This window comes from Triticum urartu, chromosome 4A (genome assembly GCF_056163025.1).
Source record: "Triticum urartu cultivar PI428250 chromosome 4A, HENAU_Tu73, whole genome shotgun sequence".
In the NCBI taxonomy this organism is placed as follows: Eukaryota; Viridiplantae; Streptophyta; class Magnoliopsida; order Poales; family Poaceae; genus Triticum; species Triticum urartu.
The window spans coordinates 583444136-583452965 of record NC_141876.1 but is presented as its reverse complement, the minus strand read 5'-3'; the positions used below and the strand labels follow the sequence as shown (position 1 = coordinate 583452965).

General features: G+C 44.6%; 1 long non-coding RNA gene across 3 annotated transcripts; it reads right to left on the bottom strand.

The window, feature by feature from the left end:
* Positions 1-3357: 3357 nt before the first annotated feature.
* On the bottom strand, positions 3358-7883 carry LOC147976831 (uncharacterized). 3 transcript variants are annotated; one of them, XR_015601704.1, is made up of 4 exons: positions 7834-7883; positions 7091-7175; positions 6333-6418; positions 3358-6024 (listed from the first exon to the last, which is right to left on the bottom strand). It is a non-coding gene; the product is annotated as an uncharacterized LOC147976831 (long non-coding RNA). The 3 variants fall into 3 exon arrangements; XR_015601702.1 differs by lacking the exon at positions 7834-7883 and having other exon boundaries at positions 7091-7710; XR_015601703.1 differs by lacking the exons at positions 7091-7175; positions 7834-7883 and adding an exon at positions 6488-6946.
* Positions 7884-8830: the final 947 nt, after the last annotated feature.

Genomic DNA, 8830 nt, shown 5'->3' with positions numbered 1-8830 from the left:
TGGATGGATGCATCATGCGCAATCATCAATTATAAGTGGACTAGTATTTCTTTGCTATTTGAGTTAATGGTGTATATCTATTGATTAAACAAGGGATTGTCTATTTGTCATTCAACTGAAATCAGTTGGACATTATTCAAATTTCTTGACCAATAACAAAATGATACTTCTATGTCCTTTTTCCTTCTTTCCTGCATGTCAATGACCCAAAACATGCAACAGGCCTGACCTGCAATAGTGAGTTTTGCACTGTACATGAACTGCATAGAACCCGGTTTCGTAAGGCTGCGCTGGACCACATAACAATTCGACAAAAGGCCTAAAGAGAGACACTGAAATATTCTTTCTATTCCACAGCACAAACATGTCACTTTGTTTATAAGGACTAGAGAAGTATCATAAACCACATGATCTAGCATGTACACTGACAAAAAATAGCAATTCTAAAGCACAAGGGCCTAGGGTCAAAGGAAACTGAAAATTACGGTTACCAAGCTGCTCAAATTACATAGTAGAAAATTATGTGCTCATCAAAGTTTCTTACGCAAGGGTAGAATCAATCAACAGTATAGCAGTAACTTGTAGAGAAAAAAGACAAACCCGAAAGGTATGGAGTGATACTTTAAATTCACTAAATATATAGTATGATTGCTCTAAAGTGCACATTGTAATTACACTTAACTTACTCTACTGTAAACCCGTTGAAATTACAGTGTAAATTACACTAAAAGTTGCACACGAATTACAGTGTAATTTCCGTAAATTTACATAGTAAATTACACTGAATTTACACTATAATTTCCATTGCACTTAAATTACACAGTAAAATGCATGGGAATTCACATAAACTAACATTGTAATTCTCTGAACTTACAGTGCAAGAACCTTGAAATTACACTGTAATAACCATGAAATTGCACTGTTAAATGTCCCCCGAAATATAGTGGAACTGACACTGAAATGCCCTAAATTAACGTCACTGAGTGCTGCAACACAATACTTCAATCCTAAATGTGCAGAGCACGTCATACCCATGTATGCACTCCTAAAGTCTAGCAGCCAACTGAGCTAACTAATCTAATCAACCCTAAACAGCAGCCAATCAAGGGATTAACCTCAAACTGCAGCAACCCCTAACTTGCCATGTATCACCCATGGGTGGATGAATCTGAAACAAAGCATGGTGCAACTCAAAGTAGAGGAGGGGGGAGGGCAGAGGTAGTGGTGGGGCCTGAGAAGAAGTCACCGAAGAAGGAGGGAGGCTCCATGGGGCCTCTGCGTGGTGTGAAGAAGGATCTCCATCTCCATGGCGGCGTCCCATTCCACGGATGTGTGTGCCCCTCCTGCCGTCATCGTCGTCCGCGCCATGGTGACCTGCAAAAAAGGGAAGACAAGTGGCGTGAGGTAAGGAGGAGAGGGTGGGCGAAGAAGGAGGGGAGAGAACAACCTGTGCCGGATCCGGCCACCTCTGGCATCGCCGTTGCCGGTTGTGGCGGATCCCGACGAAGTTTTGGGGAGGCGCCCGAACCCAAGCCGTGGGGGAGGGTGGACCCTTTGAGTGCCGGATCTAGATGATTAAAGCATCTACAGTCGGGCACCTCAAGCCTGGCTCATACACCCGGGTGGGCCACCCGGTCACGATTTTTCAATCCAGACGGGCTCCTTAAACGGGCCTCGAACGCCTGGGCTGACCGGCACCCCTCATATCTAGCCCAAATATGGGGCGCCCGGGCGCGCCCGCCACGTCGGACCCGTCAGCCCGACCCCATCGAAAATTGCGCCAAATGCACCAAACCCTCTCTCCTCCTCCCGCCGCCCTCCAACTTTTCCCGCGCCCGAACCCTCGTCGTCCTCCACCCTTGCTCCCAATCCTCACCACCGGTCCCGATCCACCACCGCGACGAAGACGCAGTCTGCCTTGTCCGTCGGCGTCCCTTCGTCGGCTCCGACTTGCAAGGCGGAGGACGCCGCCCGGAAGTTGCGGCAACGCCTGCAGCGAGAGAAGGAGGCGGCGGCGGCGCAAGGAGGTTCGGACATGGTGGACCACCAAGGGGTGGCGATCAAATGGGAACTCGAGAAGGCCAAGACATTTGGCTACATAGAGCTTGAGAAGGAGAGGTTGCAACTCTCACAGGACGTGGTGGATGCGATGATCATGTTGGCAGACGAAACCCTCTTGGATGAGCATGTGAAGAAGTGGCTTGCGGACAAGAAGAAGAAGAGTAACGACCTGATATAAACATGACCCGTACGGATATAACCACAATTATTGCGCGTAAAGATAATTATCAGGTGAATTCTAATAGAAATTATATGAATTATTATTTTGTTATCCGAAACAAAAATACAACACAATATTTTATATGCAGGATTAAAGAAGACATGCACAAACCTCGGGTGAAGATGCGAAGTTTAATACAGAAGATTTACACTTGAGCATTATCGAATCAACATGCATTTGTTCGCTCGATCGCTAATCGCTCAACTGCTCGCTTGGCCGCTGCTGCTGGCTCGCTCGATCGCTGCTCGCTCGATCGCTAATCGCTCGACTGCTCGCTCGACCGCTGCTGCTAGCTCAATCGGTCGCTGCTCGCTCCTTTGCTAGCCTTTTTTCTCTTGCAAGCACTTGTCGAAAAAACCATTGCTGTTTAAAAAAACTAAAAAGGGAAAATTTGCAAAATTAAAAAAAATCAAAAAATTCATGAATTCATAATTGTACATGAATTTTCAAAAAAGTTGGCAAATTTGAAAACAAATATCGAGTTTGAAAAAAGGTTCATCAAATTTGAAAAAAGTTCATCCAATTTGTAAAAAGTTCATCGAATTTGAAAATAAGTTCATTGAATTTTGAAAAAAAATATCAAATTTTAAAAAAGTTCACGAAATTGAAACGAAAAATGTTGTATTATTGAAAAAAATTAAGATGGAAAATAATAAAAACTAACAAAACCGTTCCAACAAAAAAACAAAAAAGAAGGTACAAAGAAGAAAAGAAGGAAAAGCTATAACTAACCACGTCAACAGCAGGTGGCCTATTGGTTAGGTGGTGTGTGTTGAACCAGTCGATTGACGGTTTGAATCATGGTGCTTACATTCAGTTTTTTTGGCGTCTTTAATATAGAAAAAAAGGAATGTGGGCCGGCCCATCGTGACAAGGGGGTGTACTGATACACCAAAAGTGCGTCCTTCCCAGTCCTCTCGTACTAGTGAAAGGTCCTCTCAATGCTTTAACGCCCACACCGGATATGAACCGAACTGTCTCACGACGTTCTACGCCCTGTACCGTTAACACGGTATCGGACGCTGAGGGCGCCGTATAGGTTTTGCGCCCATGCATGGCCTTATGTGTTGCGCATCTGGGCCTATAGTACCGATGAGGCAGTTTGCCACCAGATTGATATGAGAAGTTTATTTTCAAATCAGATCGCGTGTGGGTCCGGCCAATTAGCAGGCCCGTCTTGACTTCCAAGAAAATAGACGAAGCGTTCTCCACGCCGGCCTTTAATAAATAGTCATCATATTCTAGGGTTTACGCGGGTTTTATTGTATTGTTTAGCCATGCTACAATTTCGCATCTATGAGACGTGTAGGACTACCGCCTTGTCAGATTCAAAGTGGAACCCCAACTTTTGATCTAGTTCATGTGCTTAATTTTTCATTCGCAATTTCAGATTGCAATTCACCTTTGTTCTTGCCGGTTCTTTAGTTGCTTGCAGGAACTCAAACCTCGTCGTTCAGGTTGACCGTGCCTACGGCAAGGTCAATAACCATCGGAGATTGGTTTAGCGATTGTCGAGGCATATCGTCGGGTATTGTACAGTCGGATCGTCAAGATCAGAATCCACCAAATTGATAGTTATCCTCACTCTCATCGAAACATCGGGCCGCGTCACATAAGTGGTATCAGTTTTCAGTTTCATCGGTGAGAGATTTACAGTTTTGTTAGATTAGTTTATTTTTCATGTCCTATAACCCAAAAAAAGCCAAAAAAGAAAGAAAGATTAGCTCATCCTTTGCACCTATCTTTTTAGCCTTTAGCAATTTTTGCATCTAGTACTTGCGTAGTTGAATTTTTGGTTGCATCATCCTACAAATAGTGCTGGTTTAGATTTGTACGAGAAAATTTTGTCTACTAGATCGAACTTTTTTTCTCCACCATAGATCGAACTTTTTTTTCTCCACCATAATTTCCCAAAGGATGTCGCCTACTGAGCAGTACATGTAGACAATTATGTTCAAGCCTATCAGGCTATAAACTATTATGCTCAACTGAAAAAGCAAATATTGAAATAATAGTTATTTCAAATTTCTTTTATGTGCCCTGCACAAGGTTTTATAAGTCTGTATAATTAATCCATATACAAATAAACATATATTTAGTATTTTTATATGGTTGAGATCTAGGACATTGTTTACCAAAACTTTGTTACTATGATATGTTCTTCAAATGTGCCAAACATATAAGTTTTTTCCCACTCCCTACGGTTGTAAGGTCATGTGTTAACTAAAGATCGACAGTCAACACCAAATCTTTATGTCCATAAAATGCGAAAGGGACAACCTTTTTACTGATTAGTTTCAAAGTCAACTAACATGTATTGATGGTTTGTATGGAATATATATTTTAATTAAATTGTCTAGATAGATGTACACACCTCAAGAAAAATAGCAAGGAGAGACTATAATCATCTGGTCTGAGCATCAGTATAGGTGTTGGCTAAGACTTGTTACCATAAAACCTATATTCTGTAAGAACATCATCATAAAGAGAGGTGATATCGCGCCATCCATACTCGATATATTAATCATAGAATAGGCTTTCTCCAAAACACAAACGCGAGTATCTTGAGATAGTTTCTCAAGATATGAAGAATGAGAATGGATCACAGTACATATATGCACACAGTAATAGCATTAAGTGTCAATAGCCACAGAGAAAAGAAAGAAGGGAATTGTCCATCATGTGGGTGATCATAGTGACGGAGATATCGACAATGTGGGTGAGTGCCCTATAACCTCAGCCTTGCTGATGAGTATATCTAGGTGCATCCAAAATATACATGATTATTTTTGTTCTGTGCTACATGGAAAGTGCATAGAGCTCATTTGCTTTGCCTCGTATGATTTTAAATTCTACATAATACTTCAATAGATGATAAACCTAAAGAATATGTTTTTGGTTATGTTAGTTGGAGGCTTTACTTAGAACGCATTTGTCAAAACATGTTGTGTTTCAGCTTTAATAATAACTAAATCATTGCTTCATGAATTCAGCTAACTCTACCGCAAATACCAGTTAAATTTCTCTTGATACGGGGTAACTAATTGAGCCATAGAAAAACAAAACTTGGAATGTCAAAAGGACGTAGACAGAGTCTATACAGATATCACGACACAACAAGATATAAAATAGGATGTAATAGTGACTATGCTTTATTTCTAGTAAAACTATCACAGAGAAAGAAAATTGTTGGACAAACAATCCTCTCTTTTTCATATGTGATTGGACAAACAACCATATGTTTTCATGTGTAACAAAAACACTAATTACAACTCAAACGTTAGAAATTCTAATCAAGGTCCCCTTCCATACACAAAGGAACAAAACCACCAACATTTCCACGCACAAAGGAACAATAATGTTAGGCCCTACCTGAATCCAGACAAGGAACAAAAAAGCATATATTTACACCCCATCAAAAAACAAGCATGGAAACAAAGGAACTACAAAAATATAAAGCATAGAGAATAGTACATTTGGCCTTTACCAGAAAAGGAAAGCCTCATTGGCCAACCAGGGCAAGCAGAACATGGTGAGCCCCAAAACACAAATTGCCATGCAACCATACACCTAGCTCTGGAAAAGAAGATGCGTGGATAGGAGGAGAAGAGGGGTTGACCTGCAGATCCGTGAATGGAGACGCGGGAGGGTGCTGATAGACGGTGTGCAGGCCCAACCCCGGCTTGCCGCTCAGCCGGCGGAGACGACATTGAGCCCTCAATGCATCGACGGCTTTGTGTTCGCTGTATGGAGCCGCAGAAAAAAGGAGATCAGAACTGTGTATATATGGACATCTATGAGAGAGTGAACACTGGATGCAGAGGAGAAAATGGAACCAAATGGTGATCATTACTATTCAACTTGAAAGGAAGCGCAGTTTATATCCATGATTTCCCTCTTGTGAAGCAAGCATCAAACAGCACAGAAGCAATGAAATTGCACATTCAAATAGAACAATACATGACATGCTCTTGTGTCGAGAACAATTGCAAGTATTTTGTGCACATCACATCAGATTTGCAGGGGTAGCTCGAGAACGGGTGGGGCTCACCACGTGTGGGGGTAGCAGGAGGAATAGGCAGAGCAGCCTTGAGGGCCCGTCCACCTACAGAAGCAGCTTGTCCTCATCGGAGCAACCTTCACATAAAACAAACGCAGGAATCAGATAAGAGGAGATGAAGAAACAAAGAAGAGATTCATGCCCACCCAGAATAGTCAGAGATCCACCCAGAACAAAGACCATAATAAACTAAGAGCCTAATCAGGTTGTCATGGTTAAGAACATATATAGCAGAACAATTAATGATTGATGATGCTAAATCAACAACCCAAAGTTGAAGCTTTGTTTGATACATGGCTGCTGGAAACATGCAAATACAATGAATTAGAGCATCTCCAGCCGTTGGAGCCCCCTAGGACAATCGCCGGGCCAAATATAGCACGTCCTGGGGGGCAAAACACCTTCGCCGAATGAAACGCGAGGATGGTTTCCCAGCCGTTGGTGCCCCCAGGACAGTCGCCAGGCAAAAAGTGAATGAGTGGACCAGAAAAAAATGATACATGGAGGAATATGATTGGCTGTTGCTTCCGCCGGCGCCCCTAGCAGCCCCCCAGCGCGTTGGGTGTGGCCTGGGTTCGCCGGCACCTTTTTGAGGTCTTGGGGGGCATGGCTGGGCCTTTTTTTGCCATTTTTAGCTCACCGGCAGAAGAAAAGGCGCCTGGGGGTGGCACTCGGGGGCGGGGGGGGGGGGGGGGGGGGGGCTGGAGATGCTCTTACTACTTGAATGAAGAGAAAGCATGTTTAATTACCGGGTGCGTGGCGTTGTAGTGGAGGAGAGCGTGGCGGTGTCGTGCCTTCTACTGAACCTGACGCATGATGGCGGTGTTGTGCCTTCTGCATCAAATGCAATTGGAGCAAACTTACTTGGTACTGTTATAATTGTTCAACATAGATACTTCAGCAGCACTCTGCCCTATTAATGAAACATGGACGAGGTCTTCTCATCAGAGCGACATGATGGACAAAGTTGGAACCAGTGGCGATGGGGTAACCTCACACACATCTTTCCATAATGCAATTCTGCAGACACAACCAAAGTATATTTACTATTTATTTTTGAGTCAATTGCACGGTTCAGTTTTATTTTGAGTCAATTGCACGGTTCAGTTTAGTCCAGAAAGTTACAAGTCGTGTTTGATGGTGGTTGACGAATCATCTACAAGCTGTGTATTTTATGTTGATTTCTTCCTATGAACATGGTAAAATGTCCACACCTCCCTGCATTGGCTCTCTACACGTTCACGGTAGGTTTAGTAGGGGGTTAAAAGGTGGCTCATTTCATCATACCACTTGTCTGAATTTCTGAACATCTAAACCACAGTGGTCATAACAACAGTTTGTTAACTCTAAAAGTTGAACATTGAATGTGACTGAATTTCCCCACAAAAGAAAAAGAACATGACTGAATTGAACTGAATTTTTTAACACTGAAATTAGCAATCACCATCAGGTTGTGTCCAGAAGTAGAAAGAGGGGGTGGTGCCTCGTCCACCTGCAGCAGCAACAACAAAAGCTCCACGACCTCTTCCAGATCGGAGCAACTGCGCATAAAACAAACCAAGGAATCACAAGGAGGGGAGATGAAGAAACCGACAAGACAAGGGGTTTAGGTATCATGCGCACGCACCATAGTTGGAGATCTGTGGATGAGCTCGCCGGAGATGGCCTGCAGCAGGCGCGTACTTGGAGGGCCAGGGATTGGGGCCTCTCCTTCCATGGCTGTTGCCGGGCCGGACCACCATGGCCGACCTCGAGGACGGTCGCGGATGAGGTCGATGACAAAGTGTCGATGGCCCTGTGGATCTGGGCGCTGCCTCACCTGGTCGCTCGATCCCTTCCATCCCCTCCCCTCCCCTTACCTTTCCTTGGTGACGGTGAACTCCAGGTCGGCCTCGGGCGCAGCCTTTGAGGAGGTCGTGCGCTTGCGCGAGGAGCCTCGCGATGGCTCGGCGGCCGAGGGCTGCGAGCTGGGCGGCGCCATATGAGATGCGTGCGGCTGGCTGGTGTTCCGGGAGAGGATTCAGATCAGGGGTGAGGGAGGAAGGAAGAGGACTTGCACTTCTTCCCGGCCATGGCTGGCTCAGCTACGGGAGAGGAACGGGGAGGGGATGGTGGCGCGGCTGCGGATGGTTGGCGGCGGCGGCGGCGGACGGGGAGGATGACTGGCGGCAGTGGCTCTCGAGAGAGAGAGATGTGAGGGAGAGAAAAATGAGGGAGGCACTCATTGGGGGAGGAGGCAGCGAATCGGAAAAGGGCACAGATGCGAAATGACCATAATGCCTTGGGTGGGGGACGTGAATTTCAGCAATGGCATGAGATCTTTTACCGCTGGACAGCGCCGATGGGCTACACCGGACGTGCCCCGGCCACCCCTTCATACCTGTTTGGTCAGATATTTGCGTACGTGACTTCTACTAGCGGCCGGCCTGAAAGTTGAAAAAAAAAAGAAAAATTCAGAAAAAAGAATAAAAGAAAAGTTGATGCAAAGT